At 35.5% G+C, this 24,702-nt stretch overlaps 1 pseudogene across 1 annotated transcript; it reads right to left on the bottom strand.

The window, feature by feature from the left end:
- Nucleotides 1–11,859: 11,859 nt before the first annotated feature.
- LOC125817939 (lipoxygenase 6, chloroplastic-like) lies at nucleotides 11,860–24,485 on the bottom strand (annotated as a pseudogene). The gene is made up of 9 exons (XR_007442326.1): nucleotides 24,122–24,485; nucleotides 15,002–15,282; nucleotides 14,668–14,905; nucleotides 14,243–14,573; nucleotides 13,955–14,040; nucleotides 13,765–13,872; nucleotides 13,367–13,668; nucleotides 12,927–13,193; nucleotides 11,860–12,802 (listed from the first exon to the last, which is right to left on the bottom strand). The product of XR_007442326.1 is annotated as a lipoxygenase 6, chloroplastic-like (transcript).
- Nucleotides 24,486–24,702: the final 217 nt, after the last annotated feature.

Consider the following 24,702-nt stretch of genomic DNA (forward strand, 5'->3'; position numbering starts at 1 on the left):
TGTTTTACTGCTCTCCATGTTCACAGCTTTGACTTTTCATTATTGTTTACTTCCATACTTTTCGTCTGGCCCTTTCCATCTTCTTGGGCAGGTTGCACATCATTGTCTGGATCACAAGGGATTAGGACGCATAAATATCACATGTTCCATTGTTTTTTGGGACAAACCTTAGTAGTGAATGACTACATATTCCTGTACATGTCTTAGTGATGTCATTCAAATGTGATGTGAAGTCATGATGACGTTTTCAAAATCATTTAAAGGTTATATTGTGATATTATGAACAAGCTGCACGATTAATTTTTTTCTGTAGGATTTGTTTCAGAATCATTGCATGTTTTAGGGACCAACTATAGTTACCTCTCTTATCTACATGGGGTTCTGAAGTTACTGACTGCTAGGTGGAATGCTGATAATGGAAGTTAACCATGGATGACATTATTATCTTAAGATTTTGGTTTAAGTTGTTTCTTTCAAAGATTATTTCAAAATGCTGGACTTAGGTTGAAAGACCAACCATTTTCTTTGGTTGAAAGCATCACCCGGTTTCTAATTAACAAAGTTTTGCCAAGCAAGATGAAACAAGACCTGATCTTGAAAGTACTATTGACTTAGTTACTTGAAAAAAAAATATTTTTTCCGTTTGGAAGGAAATGTTGATTCGTTTTTCTTGCTGTGACACTATCTAAATTGCAAGCAGTTCATTCCTTGATGCATTTGGTTACCCTTGTTTTTCCTTTAGCATGATTCCATATATAGGTAGTGCCTTGGAGGTTGCTTCCATTTTTTGTTTCTGACTTTTGTATTACGGTTTATTCTATCTCATTTGTTGAGAACATGGATACCCATGTTCCTTTTGGCTTGCATGCCAAACAACGGGTCTACATTTTTTGGTTTCTTTTTGTATTTTATGTTAGGAAATTTTCAGTTTTTGATGTAGAATTAAAATCTATAAATGTCACTGCAGTATCAAGGAAAGCAGGTTGAGGAGCTTATCTACAACCTGGCATACATAGAATTTCAAATTTATTTTCCGTACTTCAGATACTCGTATTCTCTGCCCAAGCCAGTAAAGGTACTTTACTGCCTCATCTGCTAAAGATGTACAAATGTTAAGTTTTGATATCTTGTGCATTCTTTTTTAGATGGGGGTTTCTTATTTGAGCCTATAATGGATCTGTCCTCATTGATTTTTGATACTTTCTTTCAAATCTTCTGTATTGTGGAAAGATGACATCGTTTTGCTGTTACCATCCCTTGTATACATTCTTTAAGAGGCAAACTGGGTATTTCTTGGTTTGTTGCAAGTGGGATTTTTGTAAGTTGATTACTGGAAGGAGCTAGTGTTATATCTCCACCCCTGTTGTTGATTAGTTTTTATTTGTGTTCTGGTGGCATCATAAGGGACTTCAATAACCCTACTTGGTTTGTAATCCAAACTGCGAAGCTGTCATTCTTTGAATTGTTTCTCTGCAAAAGACATGTATAAACTCTTGGCCTTGAATCCTTGCAACTGGGAGAAGTCTTGACATTTTCATTTGTTCAATTTTAACAACTTGCATTGAGTCTTGAAATTTCACTTTGCGACTTCTGTTTTTTGTAATGATATTTATTTTGGATGGAGGGGGTGGATTACTAGTGGTGAAGACCCTGGTTGTGCTTCTCAACTTTTTTTTTTTAACCATAACCCCGACCCACTCCCTCAACTTGTTTCAGACCAGAAAGAGCAGGTGAGCCTGGGTGCAAATGCCTGCCAGAAGGGGCTGGAAATAGACGAGTAAAGGCTTGTATAACCACGTATGCTCATATTTTTTCCTAAGAATTTTCTTGTGGGGTTTGAGGCAGGAACATTAGATTCATAAGCCCGGAAGCTCATCTACTAGCAGGGAAAAGTGGGTGGACGGACATGTTTCAAGTGTAATCAGTCCAGACTAGGGAGAAATTGATACAAGTTTTATAGCTACTTGAAGTTAGTCTGTTATTCTGGAATGTTTTAAGGGCTATGAAATGGGAGATGGATGTTCCACAGTGGTGCTTGAAAGACGTCCAAATGTTGCAGAAGGATGGTTAAATAAATATAGCAGTTAAAATATTTTACTGGGTACTGTTACACTTGGTCTTTGATAGTCATCTCTACTTGATTTTGTGGAGGTCCTTCCTTGCATGTTTTGGTCACCGTGTCTGCAGAACTTCTCAATCAGAGAAGGAGAAAGGAAAGCTGTAGAGAGGCAAGATGAATGTGGCTGATAGCACACACTCCTTGAAGAGGAAAAATCGTATGCTACTTATTATAAGCCGACTTGATTCTCTTTTTGAATATGCTTGTAACTAAATCACCTTCATATTTCATCAATATCTAATGTCATGCAGTGTTGTGTTGCAACTTAGGATGGAATTGGTGTCGATCATAAATGTTGAACCAAGTAACAGAATGTTGTCCTGTGTACAACACATTTGCAGTGTTGTGCTTCAAGTCTCTTTATGCAGTGTCTGTGAGAAGTTCTCGTGGCTGTTGCTGTCGTCAAGGGATGGCGAAGTCCGCCCGCCTCCCCATCCAATGACAAAATTCTGTTGTCAACCCGCTCCACTTGCACGCTTCAAACTTCTGACCTACTGTTTAAGGAATCCGTCTTTTCTTCAACCAAACCTTCAATCTATTTCTGCTAGCACCATCCTGTAAATTAGCACAAACCATCGACAACAGACTCAGTTTATTTGAGATGAAGACGATGTTGTCTGTGCGGCAGGTGAAAATAAACGAACACGTACTACCTGAAATTACTCCTTGTGCGGTTTCTTCTGAAGGAGATGATGATGCATGTCTAGAAGATTATCATATAAAGAGGATGCTAATGTTGGCAGATGGAGAAATATACAAAGTACGTAGAATGGACATCATTATCTTCAAATGTCATAATTTTTTTTTAATATTATATCTTATTTTTTTAATTTTATATTTATCAAAATTTATACAAAAACAAGTTTTATATAATTAGATGTTGAAAAAAATTAAAGGTGACAAATGAGTGAGCTAAGTTAAAATTTGAATTAAATCAAAATGATTTAAGATGATAACTGCTCAAAGGTTACTCTAGTTGAGATGAAATGACTCAAAATGAACAAAATAATGAGTCATATCTAACTCGTATAAAATTTTAATTTTTTATTAATTGATTTCATTACCAATAATTTTCTTTTCTTTCATGTTTTCCCCGTCTTGTTTTATGTCACTTTTTAACTTGATATGGTGTTTAAGAAAAAAAGAAATACTTTTGAAATTTGATGTTTAAAATAATTCTTAAATACTTGTGTGGTTGTAATTGTTTTTTTAAGGGTAAAAGAAGAATTTAAAGTAAAATTATCTCTAATTATAGTAAAGTGATATTCTTTTTGGGACAAATTAAAATGGAAAGGGGCCACATAAAATAGGACGCATGGAGTATAACTATATATAACATTCGAGAAATTTTTTAGAATTGAATTTCTCATGAATTAATTTAGACAACAAAATTTTAGGGTTAAACATCTATACCATATATAATAATTCTACCTAAACTTTTAAATAATTACCTAACATCCCACTATTTAAGATTTTCTATTGTAATTGAGTTAAGATATATGGAGACATACCACTCCCTAAAAATTAGTCTAGACTTATAAACCACATGCTAATCTATCCCATAAATCATGCTTTTTGTTGATTTGGTGGAGTAAAGTTTCAGTCCATCATTGTTATGGCTGACCGAACGCCCCCTCACTAGTTTGGTATAGTTTTCATCGGAGTTGGAGGTGGTAGAAGAGAGAGACAAAGGGTAGAGGAGGAGAGACAGTGATTAAACTATGTAACTGACTAAATATGCATACGTATCTAATTAAGAGTTCATGTATCTGACAATGTATACATGTATATGAGTTAAGATCACATGTATCTGTGGAAAAAAATTTTGATGCTCGAAAAAATTGGAAGAAATTTGATTTTTTTAATTTTTTATCATTGTATCTAAAATAAGTCTTCATATATCTGTCAACTATACATATGTATTTGAGTAAGATTTTGTGAATAGAACTTGAGTTATGTATTTGAATTATAAATTTATAAAATCCTGGAAGTTTTGGTGTATCTGAACATGTTAATGTATTTTTTTCACTGTATCTAAAGTAAGTCTTCATATTTCTGAGTACTATTTTATGAATAGGGCTTCAATTATGTATTTGAGTTATATTCCGTAAGGTTGATGTATCTTAACATGTTAATAATTTTTCACTATATTTGTAGTAAGTTTTCATGTATCTATCAGGTGTGTGTACATAATAATAATAATAATAAACATAATAATAATAATAATAATAATAATAAAATAATAATAATAATAATAATAATAATAATAATAATAATAATAATAATAATAATAATAATAATTGGATAAAAAGGGAAAAAAAAAAAATTGGGTCTAATTTGCTCTGTACAGAAGACTGATTCCCATTGGCGCATTCTTGGTCCTCTGGTCTGACTCAATAGCCCCATCAGACCCACTCTCGCTAGACAATTCCCCAGGCTCTCGGTCAACAGCCCTGACACTAAGCCCACTTCTCCTCATTCCACCACCATCACCATCACTACTACCAGAATCACTCCTGCTTGACCGGGACCTATAACTGCCATTTATCATATCCCTTTCTTTTATAGGCTCTCGGTCAACAGCTCTGACACCAAGCCCACCACTTCTCCTCGCTCCACCACCATCACCATCACTACTACCAGAATCACTCCTGTTGACATGGACCTAAAACTCCCATTTGTCAAATCCCTTTCCTTTACATCCTTCTGTCTCAACCTACCCCTATCTCGACCACTCCTGTCATGAACTCGATCCCTATCAAAATCCCGATCCTCAGACCTAATTCTTTCGTAATCCCCCTTGGAGTAACCAAGCTCCCTCCGTGAAACCTCAAACTCAGCTTCACGCCCCCTAAATTCATTATCCCTGTAACCACCATGTCTTCCAGCAGCCATGTAAACGTCTATATCAAAGGAAACCCTAAATTCACCTATAAACCCTAACCCTAATTTCACAAATAAAATCAACAAACCCAACAAACCCTAGCTCGATGAAAAATCGAGTTATTTGAAAACTCAATAGCAGATCTGGTAAAAACTAATCAAAATATATAAAAATCAATTGAAATTTTTTTCCCCCTTTTTATCGAATAGCTTGAAAAATTCTAAGACACGACAGATAGAGACAGCGAAGAAGCGAAACCCCTAGGAATTGAAGACTTTAGGGTAAATTTACGCTCTTTTTCCGGAACGTTGTAGCTGAGATCGGAATACTTACCGGCGAATCGAAGCAACCAGACACGACGGCGGCGATGAAGCTTTAAAAGAGAGCGAGGGAGAGAGAATATGCGAGTTGTATTTGAAAATTCCCAAATCCTTAACTTCACCCTGCACGCGAAAATAATTGTAGAATGAATTTAGTATTTTTTATAATTTGTATCTATCAAATAACATCTGTTATACTTCACCTTCAACATATGATATTATTGTGTAGTCATGTAAATTTATGAAAGCTTAGACAAATAAAACAATAAAGTTATTGGTTTCAATACACTCTTTTCCTACATAACAAAAGGGGGACTAAAGTAGTTTAATAACACGTCATGGGTTCCATGGGCATTTCAAGTTTTTCTTGTGTTTCCACGAAATCAGTTGATAAACAATTTTTCTAAGTATTGGCCCTGCCTTAGTATTTATATGAGATTTCATTTATTCGATGATCCCTAAGCACGGGTCATCCCTCGCTATTTACATGAAATTTCACTTATTAATTTCAGAAGCCAAATTTAAATAAAAAGAAACCTGACAATTCCATTTTCCCTAAATTCCACAAAAGAAAAATCAAAGATATAACAAAAGTCTAGTGCTTTACCTATTAGTTCCTTCCTCTAGAACCTCAAATTAAGCTTAAGGAAAGAATATAATAATACCCTTAAATTTGAGAGAGACTACTGAAATTAAAAAACTCAGCTTTGCAAAAAAGGCGCTAACTACTTCTCAAATCGCTTTACTACGGATGTGAGAGAGCACAAGGTGTTCAACTGCAATGCAATAAGGTGAAGAAACTCCAAGCTAAACCCATAAGAACTCAAAAAATTGATTCCGATGAAAAATCCATATATGAACAGAGGAAGTTTATAAGAATTCTATAAAAAAAAGTTACTGCATCTGAGAAAACACAACAAAAATCTGAAACAGAAATCCAAAATAGAACACGGAAACCATAATCACCTAACCAAAATTGAAACCATAACAATTAAAATTATTGGGACTTCCAAAACACAAGGAAAATCGAACATCACAAAAACTCAGAAAATTAATTTAGATAAAAAAACCCGTATATGAACGGAGGAAGGTGAAAAGAGTTTTGATAAAGAAAATCCAACTAAAATAAACCACAAAGTAAAATTCAAAGACCAAATTGATACTACATGTGAGAAAAGACAACCAAAATTTACTGCATGTGAGAATATATGGGTTTTTCATATATGAACAGAGGAAGACAACCAAAAATCTGAAATGGGAATTCAAAATACAACACGGAAATCATAATCACCCAACCAAAATTGAAAGCATATGGATTAAAATTATTGGGACTTTTGTAAGTAAATTTTCACATACCCAAATCAAATTTGGTATATTCACACACCTAGATCAAATTTAATCACCCAACCAAATGGATAATCCAACATCAATAACAACCCCAAATGGAAAAATAAGCAAACATTCACACACCCATATCAAATTTGGAACTTCGACTTTGACGAAAAGGAAGATGACACAAAAAAAACTCAATTGAAACATGTAAAAACCTTACCTGGAGAATGCTGAAGAGAAGAACTGAACTTTGAAGTGCATACGGTGGAGCATAAATGAAGAATACAGACAGAGTAATGCATACATCTCTTTGATAACAGAGGAGGAAGACATGCATACATTGATATCACTAGAGGAAGACACGTTACAATAAGGAATTGAAAAGACAAAATTGATAACACAAGAAGAAGACACCTAGCCATTATAGAGAATTGAAAAGACAAAAATACCCTTGAGCAATGAAGCAGGCATGTTGAACAAGCCTTTTCTAATACAAGAGTAATAATTTGTATTAAATGCCTTACTTGTTTATATTTGTTTCATCACTTAATTTAGTTTAATTAAAATAATTAAATAATAGACCTTGTTTTCTACATGTTAATCTCCACAAAAAATATATGAGATACGGTTGAGACTCATATTTGTGGACCTCGAAGGTGTCTAACACCTTCCTTTTGAGGTAATTTGAATCCTTACTTGAATCATAGTTTCGCAGACCCTTCAGTTAAATTAGTTAGGTTAGAATGATGCCTTTCATTTACCCCTGCACTATTTAATAGTGTATTTTAAAGATATATAAGTGTCCACGTGGACATCATAAATATTGCATCGTTATAAATAGTAACTTGTCCAGCTGAGCACTTATATATCTTTAAAATACACCTGTTCAAAACTTGAGATTGTTACAACAATTTCGATCAAACTTCAAATATATTTCAGACTTTTTTCCCATACATATTAGTATAGTATATCAAATTCCATAATTTTGATATTGATAAATAAAGAGAAATATCTATTAGCCTTGGAATGTTACCCAATGAAATTTAAACTTGTGGCAAAGATTTCATGGAGCTAAACAAGCATGTAAGAAACATTATGGTCCTTCTCTCAATTCCAATAAACAATTTGATAAACATAGAGGGTCTAATTTGCAATTTTAACATACTTGAAGTCGAAGCTAATCTTAAAACTCCTCTTTACGCGGTCTGTGACTTTCCCATCGCTTTCGTATTGGGAATTTGCAAATACAACTCGCATATTCTCTCTCCCTCGCTCTCTTTTAAAGCTTCATCGCCGCCGTCGTGTCTGGTTGCTTCGATTCGCCGGTAAGTATTCCGATCTCAGCTACAAGTTCCGGAAAAGAGCGTAAATTTACCCTAAAGTCTTCAATTCCTAGGGGTTTCGCTTCTTCGCTGTCTCTATCTGTCGTGTCTTAGAATTTTTCAAGCTATTTGATAAAAAGGGAAAAAAAATTGGGGAAAAAAATTTCAATTGATTTTTATATATTTTGATTAATTTTTACCAGATCGGCTATTGAGTTTTCAAATAACTCGATTTTTCATCGAGCTAGGGTTTGTTGGGTTTGCTGATTTTATTTGTGAAATTAAGGTTAGGGTTTATAGGTGAATTTAGGGTTTTCTTTGATACAGACGTTTACATGGCTGCTGGAAGACATGGTGGTTACAGGGATAATGAATTTAGGGGGCGTGAAGCTGAGTTTGAGGTTTCACGGAGGGAGCTTGGTTACTCCAAGGGGGATTACGAAAGAATTAGGTCTGAGGATCGGGATTTTGATAGGGATCGAGTTCATGACAGGAGTGGTCGAGATAGGGGTAGGTTGAGACAGAAGGATGTAAAGGAAAGGGATTTGACAAATGGGAGTTTTAGGTCCATGTCAAGCAGGAGTGATTCTGGTAGTAGTGATGGTGATGGTGGTGGAGCGAGGAGAAGTGGTGGGCTTGGTGTCAGAGCTGTTGACTGAGAGCCTATAAAAGAAAGGGATATGATAAATGCAGTTATAGGTCCGGGTCAAGCAGGAGTGATTCTGGTAGTAGTGATGGTGATGGTGGTGGAATGAGTAGAAGTGGGCTTAGTGTCAGGGCTGTTGACCGAGAGCCTGGGGAATTGTCTAGCGAGAGTGGGTCTGATGGGGCTATTGAGTCAGACCAGAGGACCAAGAATGCCGCCAATGGGAATCAGTCTTCTGTACAGTGCAAGAAACGAAAATTCTCTCCAATTATATGGGATAGGGAAGATAAGGAAGTGAATAGAATGTCAACAACACATGTAATTCATACTGGCAAATAGTTCGTGTGTCCTGTGAGCATCAAGCGTTATACCTATTAAGGTTTTACCAGAGCTCCACATAGAAATCCAATCACACGAAGAAAAAAAATTCACTATTAACATGAGAATTCTATACTGGATATATCCAAGACATCATTCGCTACTCTAGTAGTTGGTTATCCGATCCCTTTACGATACAGGTGAACCAGACAATTATGCTTAACACTTTTATGGTAAATGTAATGATCCGCCTGTGTATACAAGTTAAATTATTAATTATTTTATCAAACAAGGACCTGAAACACTCATGAATCCTGAATTTGGTACAATATTGTCATTTGTCCACCTTGTGAGTGTAACCCATTAAAAATAAGGGTAGACTTAACCTAAAAAGTTAACAGCGGGGCATTTTTATTCCAATAGGTCAATGGAAGACAATATCATACCAACAACACAATCAACTCACATAGTCATATCTCAATTTTCATAACAGTGTTTAAAAATTTAGTATACAATATTAGACATTAACAGTAAATAATGTGTCAATCTTATATAAACGAGTAATAATAATAAATAGAGTCGTTTATACACACTTTACTATTATGCAATATTTATTTATTTTAAATTATCTTCAACAAACTTCAACCCACGAAATTACATTCGAAATAGATCAAACAACTTGATTTTTCATTGAATAGCTTCAAATTTTTAAAATTGACATCCATAACAAATTCAATCCTTACTTTATCAAAAAACTGACATAATAATAATAATAATAATAAACATAATAATAATAATAATAATAATAATAATAAACATAATAATAATAATAATAATAATAAACATAATAATAATAATAATAATAATAATAATAAGAATAAGAATAAGAATAAGAATAATAATAAAATAATAATAATAATAATAATAATAATAATAATAATAATAATAATAAAAAATTTGTTTCTGAGTTGTATCCATCAAGAATAGGGTATCTGATCATGTACATGTATCTGTCATTAGATATCAGATACATGATTATTTATATCTTGACATGTATATGATTGAATTTTAGCTTATAAATGGTATATTCAGATACATGTATCGTTTTAATTCCATAAATAATATCATGTTCATCTCGTTTTGAATTTTCATTGGAGTTGAATTTCTTTTCAATATATATAACTTATCTCTTTACATTTATAAGATATAGATCGATTTGCATTTGTACTGAAATGACTTCAACAAGATCATTGTAAGTAGCACTAGTTCGAGAATGATTCCATCAATTTTATATCCATTATAAATATCATCAGAAATTCATGTTTTAAACTGCCTCAACAAAATAGTGATATTGGCCATTGCTCAACAAAAAAGCTCAAAATTATTGAAGAAGAATTAAGGAGAAGAAGTATAAAGTTTATTGAATCTCCTCAGAAAATGAAAGGATTTTGATTTTTTTTTACACGTTGTGATGTGCCAGAATATTGTAAAATTGTTGCATGCGTGATTTCCTCCTCAATTGATGACTTTCAATTACATTTCTTAGTTAGTTAGACTTAATGAGATGTATCTAACTACTATGTATCTCGAATATTTGAAAGCGATATATATAGTGTCCGAGGTGAAAAATATGGTACGATTCGTAATTATGCAAATCGAAGGGAAGGAAGATAATTATATATTAAACTAGTGGGATTTATATTATTTAACCCAATTTTTACCCTCTATTTCACTTTGCCCAAGCTTATTGTCAAAATGAGCACATAATTTTTAGGCTTAGCTGTCAAATCCATTTATATATAATTTAAAATATTTAGAAAAGAATGTAATATTTTCTTAGCTTGTGATTATGATTTTTTATTTTTTAGATGTTTAGAAACTAATTGAGAGTGGTATTCAAATATATCATCATAAATTTAAACACGGTTAGGTGAATTAAAGGAAAATTAAGAACTTCATTATTGGAGTTTTTAAAAGCTTGAAAACTCACAAACGAGTATTGTGATTTGTCAGTTTTTTGATAAAGTAAGGATTGAATTTGTTATGGATGTCAATTTTAAAAATTTGAAGCTATTCAATGAAAAATCAAGTTGTTTGATCTATTTCGAATGTAATTTCGTGGGTTGAAGTTTGTTGAAGATAATTTAAAATAAATAAATATTGCATAATAGTAAAGTGTGTATAAACGACTCTATATATTATTATTACTCGTTTATATAAGATTGACACATTATTTACTGTTAATGTCTAATATTGTATACTAAATTTTTAAACACTGTTATGAAAATTGAGATATGACTATGTGAGTTGATTGTGTTGTTGGTATGATATTGTCTTCCATTGACCTATTGGAATAAAAATGCCCCGCTGTTAACTTTTTAGGTTAAGTCTACCCTTATTTCTAATGGGTTACACTCACAAGGTGGACAAATGACAATATTGTACCAAATTCAGGATTCATGAGTGTTTCAGGTCCTTGTTTGATAAAATAATTAATAATTTAACTTGTATACACAGGCGGATCATTACATTTACCATAAAAGTGTTAAGCATAATTGTCTGGTTCACCTGTATCGTAAAGGGATCGGATAACCAACTACTAGAGTAGCGAATGATGTCTTGGATATATCCAGTATAGAATTCTCATGTTAATAGTGAATTTTTTTTCTTCGTGTGATTGGATTTCTATGTGGAGCTCTGGTAAAACCTTAATAGGTATAGCGCTTGATGCTCACAGGACACACGAACTATTTGCCAGTATGAATTACATGTGTTGTTGCAATGATACTAATTTACAAGTCTTCTGCATTTTACCCTTTTGAGGTTTGCTTTTCTAAATGCTGCCAAAAAAAGTGTGTTGTTTTTATCATTTAGCTCTTTTCTTCATCAGAGCTGTGAATGTTAAATGAAAAATGAAATAAAAAAAGGAAGTTCAATATTATTTTCTAATTACAATGTGCTTCTCAACAGTTTACAACCCTCAATATATTATTCTGCAAGACCTGCAAAATATTTCTAAAAGAAGGAATATAACTACAAATTGCATAGCACCAAGTCATAACCATAGAAGATATAAACTATAGAATGAACACATGAACATGTCAGATAGAGATGCTGTTCGGAATACCGCGACAGGTAACTCCAGGACCAGAAGTAGGTAGCAGCAGTTCATATGGAGGAACACCAGCACCACTTCGATTCTTAAGACGGATATCCTTGTTTCGTTGGTTGATGGTATCTTCTATCTCCTTTAATTTGGCAGAGAATCTTTTCAAAATCTTCAAAACTTCATGATCATTTACGGAGAATAGTTGAATTTCGTGTAACTGATACATGTATTCCTCGTCTGCTGAATGAGTCGACAAGGTATCTTGAACAGCCATCACTTTAGTAGCTTGGAGTTGAGTAGGCAAAGATGCAAGAAAAGTGTACTCAGGGTGAAGAATAAAGTTCTCATAGCTGGGATCATCTTCATGTGGAATGAGCTTTCGCATAAGGGTAGGACGGTTAGGTACATAACCTCCGAAAGGGTACTGCCCGAAGTTTATTGCTGCATGTTGGGCTGAGGCAGTCCAGATCATTGTGGTGAGTATGCCAGACAAGTCTTCTTTAGTAACAAGCTTTGGCCACCAAGGTTCATTTTTCTTATCCACGTGTCCCTTGTTCTTGATCTCATTCCACCAGCCCTGGAGCTCAACGTCAGACGTGACAGAATTAGGCTCGGAATAGTAGTGATCAACATAGGACTCCACATATTCTTTTATTGCAGACCATATGAGAAGGCCATCTGCTGCATAAGGGTAGTCTTCAATCACCAGTTTCACCCCCAAAGGCATCGATGTATCCTCCACAGCCATTCCCCTTAAAAGCAGTCAATGTTGTGTTTATTAGTTGAAAAAGTAGTAAGGTTAGTCTGAGCTTGAGCACGCAACGCAAATAGTTACATTTCAAGGTTTAAAGAGATGTCATGATTGAGAAATTTTACCTTCTTAGTAAATCTGCAGGCAGTGCTTCCATATCAAACCGCCACATGCTCTTGTAAGCGGCGGAACTTATTTCCATTGAATACCTTCCAGGACTAAAACATGCTTCAATAACTCCACCCCCATTTATCAAACTCTGCCTTGCAAGCGCATTGATTAACAGCGTGTAGCGCATATGAGGGTGAAGTAGCTTATAAATTGGGTGTATTGAGCTAAGATGCCTATGGGTTGCAATGATATATGGTTCCATACAAGCATGAGTCCTTAACCTGAGAGATTAATTTTACATGCACAGTGAGGCACCTCCCTGACTGATAGAGTCAAAGCTAGAAGACCATTAGATTTTACGAAAGCACAATGAGAATGAACATTGGAAGAACTCTATGTAAAAATGTTTACAAGAAAAATACTAAAGGGAAGAAGAGAAGGGCTCTAAGCTTACCAGTGGTTCACCAACTGATGGACACCAGCATCATTTGAACAAACATGTGCTTTGGCTAGATTCCATATCCAGTGATTGGTTGCATCTTGTCCATGGGAGAATATACGCTTGTTCCTAGGTGAAGAAGGTGTCGGAGGCAGTGACAGTTCAACAACAATTGGCTTTAGAACACCTCTGGATGTATAGAAGAAAAGTGTTCTTGATGCATAAGCTTTTCTCCCTGGCAAGGAGTTCATCTTCCCAATAAAAGGCAAAAGCATGTCATGATAATCAAGTATAAACAATCTCTTATCTTGAATAGCCTGAACAGAAAATTTTAAGTTAGAGCTGGTTTACACATAAAAAGAAAAACAGCTATACTAGATTTCCCAAATAACATTTTGGAAAAGAATCACTACCTCTTCAACACTCATTCCGTTAAGCTCTTGTTCTATAAGATCCCGCGTAATAGCTGAATCAGGGGGGCCATAAACAGCTGGATCTAGCTTGCTAACAATTGGAAATTCCTGTTAAACATCCACAAGCTTAGTGATCAACTAAAGAAAAATTATAATTGATTTAGTACAAAAAATACTAATAAGAAATTACCCTCAAAAGTTCAATGTTCACAGGGTTAGCCCCTGCTAAAGCTTGTCGCGCAAACTCATTATCTCGCAACCAAGCAAATCTATCCCCTGCGAGACAAAAACCGAAAGATGCAGAGTTATGAAATGTCACTCCAGGAACAACGATTGGAAAGAATTAGAGGATAGCAGGTTTCTGATGGCACATATGTAAGTCTAGTAGACAAACAGGACTCCTCAAGTTACAACTTTCAACAATGTTAAATGATACTGGTAAACATATATCAATGAAAATGTAAATGTGTGTGCTTACGTCTGATTATAGCAGGAATCTCGTACTTGAGCAACCTTTTGCTGACAGAAAACACTTTATCCAAAGTTTCAGAAAGAAATTTATTCTTCTGTGGATCATTATCATCATTCAAGACAACCCCATCCTTATACAGTTTATCTATGTCAGTGAAGTTTGTAAAGGGAATGAATGTCTGAGCTTGACAATGTAGCCGCAATTAATGGTACCAGGTTATGTAACAGAGCTTTCAACCTTCCAGCAGAAAAAGTATTTTGCTTAATTTCTTCAAAAGTTTCGTCTCTAGGGACGTAAACTGGATGAGGTTTCTCTATTCTTCTTTCTGCAAGTGGATCTTTCAGCATCCAAAGATCAAGAAAAAGTCGGTATAAGAGTGTCGGGGCAACAAACTAAATGAAAAATATACTCTTCAGCAGAATGCTCAGTACCTTTCTTAGTTGGACCTCTACCAGTCCGACAGCGCCTAGGATAAGGTTTCTCTTTGCCACCTACCAGTGGCCTAGCAAGATCCTCACTTTTGTCAGGATTGCCTAAATCATTATAAACATCATAATCATAGATTCGTTCATGTAGCTTCCTTTCGCCTTTACCATTGCCACGAATGCTCAACAAGTCTTCACGTCGAAGATCCTTGATACCAGGTGGTGTTTGAGATGGTAGATATGCCTGTTATAAAATGCAACGACATCCTTGATCAAGCACCATTATCTACTTTGCTAATGAAAATGAAAAAGTAAAATCATTTGAAAGTATGTGGCTTACCTGATTTTGGAAGATAATTCTACTCTCTGGATTATCTTTTTGAGAGTGTATCCATGTATTAACACTAAAGAATAAAGGTCCTTCATTAAAGCCATGAACAACAATCTGCACCAAGTGTATCTCTTTGTCAAGGAGATTGGTAATAATGATAGCGCCAGGACGTCCAAAATCATGTGGTACAGTGAAATTTGCAGCATATTCAACTATATGTGGATGATCAGAAGGCTTGGACAACCAACCCCTCACATAAGACTCCGCAAACTTTCCCGATTTGGTAACTGTGAGCAGAATATAGTTTTAGTACTTCATTAACCTCAGAATACTACTCTGAAGTGTCCAGTAGAAATGACGTTTATGTCGTATGCATCCACCAGTCACAATAAACGGAATCATTATGAACTAAGTTTGCAACATACTGTGTTGGCAACCAAGTCTTTCACAACATGAAACAAGACAAACGAACTAAAAGGCACCCAGAAATACTAAAAAGTAGGAAAGATAATACAGTTGAGAACAAAAGGCACAAAAAGAATAGATGATGACAATGTATATCTGCACTAGGTGGTCTTTTCCACTTTCCACCAAACCATATGTATAATAATTAACCATAGCTAACTAATCTATAAGTTTATGTGCTAACTCATTTCATACAGTTATAAGTCAGGTGTGTTAGCATGATAGACAACTAAATGATTGTATATATTAATGTAATTATATAGTGATATAAATTAGCATGATCATATACATTTGTTGTAGAATCATATGAATAAATATTGTGATAGAATAGCTGATTTGGAGGGATAGCAAGGCAGATTTAGAGGGATTCAATGGCAGATTTGTATAGATAGAATAGATGATCTTTAGGGATAGGAATGGCGGATCTTTAGGGATGTGTAATCTTTATTTTCTCTATATAATGGAAAGACTCTCTCACTTTGAGAGACATTCAGCTGAAAATTGACATGGTATTAGAGCCTTCTCTTGGCTGTCTTGTTTCATAGAGTCATCTGTGGTTCCTTTTAATTTTTTTTGAAAATCTTGGTTTTTGGCTACCTCTTGGGAATTTTGTTCTTGGTCATTCTAGTTGCTTTCTTGAGTCTTTGTAGTTTTATAGCTATTCAAAAGCATGAATTCACATCACTTTGAATCCTTCAGTGTTCGTTTCACTGGAAAAAATTATTCTTCTTGGGAGTTTCAATTTCAGTTGTTTGTCACCGGCAAAGAACTATGGGGCCATATAGATGGAAGCGATCCTGCTCCTACTGATGCAACAAAGTTAGGTGAATGGAAGATTAAAGATGCTCGGGTGATGACATGGATTCTAGGGTCAATTGACCCTCTTATTGTTCTTAATCTCAGGCCGTACAAGACATCTAAGGCCATGTGGGATTACTTACAAAAGGTTTACAACCAAGATAATAGCGCAAGACGCTTTCAGTTGGAGTATGAAATTGCTAATTACTCTCAAGGAGGTCTTTCTGTTCAGGATTATTTTTCTAGATTTCAAAACTTATGGGTTGAATTTACAGATATTGTCTATGCCAAAATACCTACTGAATCCCTATCAGTGATTCAGGCAGTTCATGAGCAAAGCAAGCGAGATCAATTTTTGATGAAATTACGCTCTGACTTTGAGAGTGTTCGCTCTAACTTGATGAATCGTGACCTGTCTCCCTCTTTGGATGTTTGCTTTAGGGAATTACTTCGTGAAGAGCAACGTCTTGTCACACAAAATGCTTTTAAGAAAGAAAATGATGTCACTGTTGCATTTGCTGCTCAAGGTAAAGGAAATGGCAGGGATATGAGTAGAACTCAATGCTACAGTTGCAAGGAATATGGTCATATTGCTAGCAATTGTAGCAAGAAGTTCTGTAATTATTGTAAACAACAAGGACACATTATCAAAGAGTGTCCCATGCGCCCTCAAAATCGTAGGATCAATGCTTTTCAAGCTAGGATAAATGGTTCCACTGATGATAACTCATCTTCAGGACAAGTTCTTACTCCTGAAATGGTACAACAAATGATCGTGTCAGCCTTTTCAGCATTGGGATTACAAGGTAATGATGTTACATCTAATTTTTGGATTGTTGATTCAGGCGCTTCCAATCATATGACCAACTCAACGAGCATCCTAAAAAATGTTCGTAAGTATCAAGGTCCATCACAAATACAGATTGCCAATGGTAGTAATTTACCCATTACCAAGGTTGGGGACATTACTCCAACTTTCAAGAATGTTTTTGTTTCACCAAAGCTCTCAACTAGTCTTATTTCAGTTGGACAATTGGTAGATAACAATTGTGATGTGAATTTTTCTCGTAATGGTTGTCTTGTGCAGGATCAGGTGTCGGGGATGATAATCGCGAAGGGGCCTAAAGTTGGACGATTGTTTCCTATACACTTTTCCATTCCTCCTGTTCTATCTTTTGCTTGTACTTCTACTGCTAGTAAAACTGAGGTTTGGCATAAGCGTCTAGGACATCCAAATTCTGTTGTGTTGTCTCACTTATCAAATTCTGGTTTATTGGGGAAATAAAAATAAATTTTCAATTGCTTCCATTGATTGTTCTACTTGTAAATTAGGCAAAAGTAAAACTCTTCCTTTTCCTAATTTTGGTAGTCGTGCTACAAAGTGTTTTTGATGTCATTCATAGTGATGTTTGGGGCATTTCACCAATTATTTCTCATGCTCATTTCAAATACTTTGTGACATTCATAGATGATTATAGTCGGTTTACATGGGTGTATTTTCTTCGATCCAAATCTGAGGTATTTTCCATGTTCAAGACATTTTTGGCTTACATTGAGACTCAATTTTCTACATGCATCAAATTATTAAGATCTGATTCTGGTGGAGAATATATGTCTTATGAATTCAAAAAATTCTTGCTTGACAAAGGGATTGTCTCACAACACTCTTGCCCATATACACCACAACAAAATGGAGTTGCTGAACGAAAAAATCGGCATCTTTTAGATGTCACTCGTACTTTATTGATTGAGTCATCTGTACCATCTAAATATTGAGTGGAAGCTTTGTCTACTGCTGTCTATTTAATTAATAGATTGCCATCTAAAGTGCTAAATCTTGAGTCTCCATATTTTCGTCTTTATCATCAAAATCCTAACTACAGTGATTTTCATACATTTGGTTGTGTTTGTTTTGTGCATTTGCCTCCTTCGCAACGCAATAAACTTTCTGTACAATCTACTAAATGTGCTTTTATGGGTTATAGTACTTCACAAAAAGGTTTTATTTGTTATGATCCATGTTCTCACAAATTTCGTATTTCTAGAAATGTTGTTTTCTTTGAGAATCAGTATTTCTTTCCTACGATTGTAGATTCATCTTCTGTTTCTCCTCTTCTTCCTACTTTTGAGGATTTATCATCTTCTTTTAAGAGGTTCAAACCTGGATTTGTGTATGAACGACGTCGGCCAACTTTACTCTCTCCTGACACTGATCCGCCGCCTGAAACTGCACCACAACTAGAATCTGAGAATTCTTCAAGATCTGGTCCTCTTGAGCCTACTCGGCGATCTACAAGAGTATCTCGTACTCCCAATTGGTATGGCTTTTCCTCTACTTTATCCAACATATATGTTCCATCTTGTTACTCACAAGCTTCCAAGCATGAATGTTGGTAGAAAGCAATGGAGGAAGAACTTTTGGCTCTTAAAGAAAATGACACATGGGACATTGTTTCATGTCCTTCAAATGTCCGCCCTATTGGATGTAAGTGGGTTTATTCAATCAAACTTCATTCTGATGGAACTCTTGATCGGTACAAAGCTCGATTGGTTGTTCTTGGTAACAGACAGGAGTATGGGGTGGACTATGAGGAGACTTTTGCACCCGTAGCCAAAATGACTACGGTACGAACTATTATTGCCATTGCTGCTTCACAAAACTGGTCTCTTTATCAAATGGATGTCAAAAATGCTTTTCTCCATGGTGATCTTAAAGAAGATATTTATATGAAACCTCCACCTGGTTTATTCTCATCGCCTACATCAGATGTATGCAAGTTGAAGCGGTCTTTGTATGGATTAAAACAAGCTCCAAGAGCTTGGTTTGATAAGTTCCGGTCTACTTTGCTACAATTTTCTTTTGAGCAGAGCAAATATGACTCATCTTTGTTTCTTCGGAAAACATCTACAGGTTGTGTTCTTCTTTTGGTGTATGTAGATGACATTATTATCACAGGAACTGATTCTTCACTAATCACTTGCCTCCAACAGCAGCTTAAAGATTCTTTTCATATGAAAGATCTTGGTACTCTTACTTATTTTTTGGGTTTGGAAGTTCATAATGTTGCTTCAGGTGTATTTCTAAACCAACACAAATATACTCAGGATCTGATTTCTTTGGCTGGTCTTCAAGTTTCCTCCTCCGTAGATACTCCACTGGAAATAAATGTCAAGTATCGTCGTGAGGAAGGCGATCTTCTTCCTGATCCAACTATATTTCGACAATTAGTTGGGAGTTTAAATTACCTTACTATTACTCGGCCTGATATCTCTTTTGCAGTTCAACAAGTTAGTCAATTTATGCAAACTCCCCGTCATCTCCACTTGGTGGCTGTTCGTCGCATTATTCGGTACCTTTTAGGAACATCTACTCGTGGATTGTTCTTTCCAAATGGTTCTCCTATTCGTCTTAATGCTTTTAGTGATTCTGATTGGGCGGGATGTCCTGATACTCATCGTTCAGTCTCTGGTTGGTGCATGTTTCTTGGAGAGTCATTGATATCTTGGAAGAGTAAAAAGCAAGATCGTGTGTCAAAATCTTCAACAGAGGCAGAATATCGATCCATGTCTACTGCTTGCTCCGAGGTTGTATGGCTTCGTGGATTACTTGCTGAGATTGGATTTCCCCAATCTCATCCTACTCCTCTCCACGCTGACAATACAAGTGCTATTCAGATTGCTACTAATCCAGTTTTTCATGAGAGGACCAAACACATCGAAGTGGATTGTCATTATATATGAGAAGCTGTAGATAAAGGAGTCATTACTCTTCCACATGTGTCCAGTGATCTTCAAATAGCTGATGCGTTTACAAAATCCATGGCACGGCAACGCCATCAGTTTCTAGTAGGCAAATTGTAACACCCCAGAGAATTTTCGAACTAAGACTCGAGCCATCCTTCATGTGGAGTGGGATTTTACCGAGGAATAAAAAATTTCTTGAGTGTTAAGTTAAGGTCCCTAGGTGTAGCACATTGAGTTCCAAGAAGAGTTGAATTGGAAATAGTCATTTTGGAAAGAATCTGGAAAATTTGGCTATGGAAAAAAGGTGAGTTTTTGGTCAACTTTGAGCAGTCGTATCTCCTAGCTCAAAATGATTTAGGCGAATTTCCAGTTATGTCTGGAAAGCCCTTGGAATGATCTTTCCAACGCCGCCGAGTTTGCTTGATTCCGAGTTCGTATGAGTGACTTATGCCCTTTGGAAGTTGGGTTGTTGGCACAGTCGCACAGTCGCACAGTGCAGTTTGTTTAGTCCGAAAATTTTAAGGGTATTTTGGTCTTTTCCCTAATCTTTTCTTTGGGTTATATTGAGGTGTTAGACTGATGTTTGGATCATTTTTGTCCCATTTTAAAGAGTGAGAGTAAGAGTGAGAGTTAGGGCTTGGAAGATAAGAGAGAAAGAAGAGGAAAAGAAGAGGAGAAAGAGAAGAAGAAGCTAAGGATCGTCGTGGATTTTTGTCGGGGGTGATCCCTAATCAGGTATGTGAGTCTTTAGTGTGGGTTTATCCTTTCCCCCCACATACCAAGCTCGTTTTTATGATTTGAGAAGAGATTGGATTTGTTGTTGAAGTTGTTGAAGTTGTTAGTTGTTGTTGATGTTGTTAGTTGTGTTGTTGAAGTTATTGTTGGTTGTGGGACAGGATTGGGCTGTGTATTTGAGTTGTGACCTATTGTATATTGAGGGATTTTATGATCCTTAGTGTTGGTTGGTTCATACCCCCACACACCAACTCGTTTTTAATTCCAAGAGAAGATTTATTGGTTGTTGAAGTTGTAGTGGTGTTGTGTTGAAGTTCTTGCTGATTTAGTACAGATTTCTGGCTGTGATTTTTGAGTTGAATCTATTGTATAATAAGGGTCTTTATGATTCTAAGTGTTGCTGCTGAAACCTTGAGGTTGAGAGGGTTTAGAATTGGAAAGAAATAAGGGGAAAAAGTCGGATTTTTGGGGAAAAAGGGGCTGGGCTGTTGCACCTCTCCTAGTGCCAAGGACACCAATCCTTCCCTTTCATTCACCATTTCTTTTTTTATAAATGTTCCTAGGTATTATACCTATGTTTCCTAGTTGTTTCCAACACTCCAAGGTACTTCCAAAAGTCAAGTAAAACTACAAGTCAAGTGAAGTTAGTTTCAAAGTCAAGTGAAGTTAGTTTCCAAGTCAAGTGAAGTTAGTTTCAAAGTCAAGTGAAGTTAGTTTCCAAATCAAGTGAAGTTAGTTTCCAAGTCAAGTGAAGTTAGTTTCAAAGTCAAATGAAGTTAGTTTCCAAGTCAAGTGAAGTTAGTTTCAAAGTCAAGTGAAGTTAGTTTCCAAGTCAAGTGAAGTCAAGCTTAGAAGTAAGTAAGTCAAAACAAGTCTTTAAGGTTTTCCAAGAGTCTTCATTGATCGTTTTAACTTCATTTTAAGGCTCAAGTTAAGTAAAGAATGAAGAGTTCCAAGTTAAGAGTTTCAAGTTGAGTAAAGAGTTTCAAGTTGAGTCAAAGTATCGAGTTTCAAGTAAAGTAAAGAGTAAAGAGTTGAGTTCATTTCTCAAAGTTATTAGGGAACTATGTATTCCCAAAGAAGTTTTAAAGAAATGTTTTTACATTTAAACAAGGTTGGAAACTGAGATTTCCAAAAGAGCCTTCGGGCTAGTTTTTGAGTAATTATCTCATATCAGCAGGAATAAATATGTTTTAAAAACATAAGAGCCAGTACATTTTTGGGAGTAGTATCGAGCACCGAATTGGGGGAGCGTTCAAAGAACCCACAGCCCCCATAGAACCATGTTAGCCACCATGGGTAGAAAAGGATCATACTTTTTAGATGAATCCTTTTCAGATTAGACTAGTGGATCCATTAGGCAGTTCAGGTCTTATACCTTTGGCCGGGTATAAGATGCTCTGGCAGCGTGAGGTCGATCGCTGTATCATCACTATAGCTCTTATGTGATGGTTGTCGGTTAGAGAAACTCCCACAACAGTTATTGTATTTTTATACACAGAAATTATTGTATTTTATATACATCAGTTCATTTGTATTTCTATATACATCTCAGGCTTATTGTATCCTTGTATACACACAGAGTTTATAGCATGTTTTAAACAGTCTTTCTTTATATCGCACTTGTTTTAAATTACCTTATATTGAAAGAAGTCAGTCAGGTTGAGTTCAGTTATTCAAGAGTCGAGTATCCTTGAGTTAAGTATCTTTGAGTTAAGTATATATCTTGAGTTGAGTATATATCTTTGAGTTGAGTATCTGTCTTTGAGTCCAGTATCTATCTTTTGAGTTGAGTAAGTTTGAGTAGTTTTGAGTATTCCTTGAGTTGAGAAAGTTTGAAAAAGAGGTAAGTTATTCAGTTTATTCCAGTGTTTCTTCTAGCCTATGTTGTTTAGATTTCCAGCTTACATACTCGTACATTCCACGTACTGAGCCATTTGGCCTGCATCTTTTTATGATGCAGACACAGGTATTCAAGATCATCAACAGGAGATTCGTTGATACATCCGGGAGTTCCAGTTAGCTATGACAAGCCTCTTTGCTTCCGGAGGATTTCATTTACCTTTCAGTTGTATCAGTTGTTAGGAGGTCGTGGGTCTTGTCCCGGCTTCCATCTTTATCAGTTAGAGGCTTCATAGATAGACAATAGAGTTTCAAAAGTCTCTTCATTTATTTTGTTAAATGTTTTGAAGACTAAAGTTTCCTTTTATGGCGAGTTGTATATATATTCTATTATCAGAGTTTTCTTTTGAGTTAAAGATTTGTAAAGTTGAGTTTATAATTTTTTTTTTCAGTTTTAAGCTCTTGTATGCTTAAGTTAGTATTCCGCTTGGAGTCAGCCAGGATGAGGGTTCGCTTGGGGACCAGAAATGGTCTTCGAGTGCCGGCCACGTCCAGGGTGTAGGCTCGGGGCGTGACACAAATTGATGCTTCTTGATCCACCAACATCAATTTGAGGGGGGATGTTAGCATGATAGACAACTAAATGATTGTATATATTAATGTAATTATATAGTGATATAAATTAGCATGATCATATACATTTGTTGTAGAATCATATGAATAAATATTGTGATAGAATAGCTGATTTGGAGGGATAGCAAGACAGATTTAGAGGGATTCAATGGCAGATTTGTATAGATAGAATAGATGATCTTTAGGGATAGGAATGGCGGATCTTTAGGGATGTGTAATCTTTATTTTCTCTATATAATAGAAAGACTCTCTCACTTTGAGAGACATTCAGCTGAAAATTGACAAGGTGTACACACCATGTACTAATAAGTTTTTCCTTCATTTTGCTCCCACAGCAATAACAACAACATACCTAGTGAATCCCACAAAAAGGGATAGGAGAGGGTAAAGTGTACACAATCCTTACCACTACCTCTCCGAAGTAGAGAGATTGTTTCCGAAAGACCTCTGCTCAAGCAACTCAAAGCAGTAATAAAAAAAGGCAGTGGGGGTTTTAAATAATTTTTAAAAAGATAGATGGTCTTTCGAGAACAACCTCTCTATTTCCAAGAGGTAGTGATAAGGTCTGCGCACACTCTACCCTCCCCAGACTCCACTGATTGGGATTTCATTGGGTATGTTTTTGTTGTAGAGGGTCTTTCGGAAACACTCTCTACCTCCACAAATAATGTATGGTAAAGTCTTCGTACACTCTACCTCCCCAAAGCTCACTTGTGAAAGGAGGGGGGTGGGGTGGGGTGGGGGGGTTTTCAAGCAAGTCAATGAACCATATTGAACACAAGACAGCAAAAATGAAAATGAAAACAGATCAAAGAAAAAACATTAACTATAGAACTCAACTGGTACAATAATAAACTCAGAAAAAAAAAGCAGAACAAGCAACATTTATGCATAGATTTGAAATCAAATCAGGATCAATATCTTGACTAATAAGCTGAATCAAGATTCCTCTTCCAATCCCATTCATTAGTGACTCCCATTGATCTTCAATCTTATCACTAATCTTCTCCTTAATCTTCTTCCTCAAAGTTATCACTGCCTTCACATCTCTCCCTTTACCAGAAGATACCAACAACCCATTACTCTCTTCCATAGATTTCTCCATAAAGTTTGCATCTTTCACTGTCTTGTTATCATTTCCACTTTGAATCACATCTTTAACTTTGCAACAAGACTTATTATATCTACAAATCTGACTGATTTTCCTTCTTCTGATGGTGAATACATGTTGGATTTCTGAACTAAGTGGAGTGGATCTTGATTGAGCTATAAACATTTTTGAAAAATTAATAATTCAAAGACTATAAAAGTTGATCAAAAGGGATTTTATTTATGTATGAAGAAAAGAAGGGTGTGACACATTTGAAATTTATTACAAAGCTGTTACTCCTAGTAGTTCAATGCTTTTATGGGAGTCATTTAAGTAGCAGTTATATGTGATGTGTTACAACAGATTTTGTTTTTCTTTTCTCCAGTGTTCTACATTGAAATCC

The sequence above is a fragment of the Solanum verrucosum genome, unplaced genomic scaffold, assembly GCF_900185275.1.
Source record: "Solanum verrucosum unplaced genomic scaffold, falcon-dt-bn FXZP01000254.1, whole genome shotgun sequence".
Classification (NCBI taxonomy): domain Eukaryota; kingdom Viridiplantae; phylum Streptophyta; class Magnoliopsida; order Solanales; family Solanaceae; genus Solanum; species Solanum verrucosum.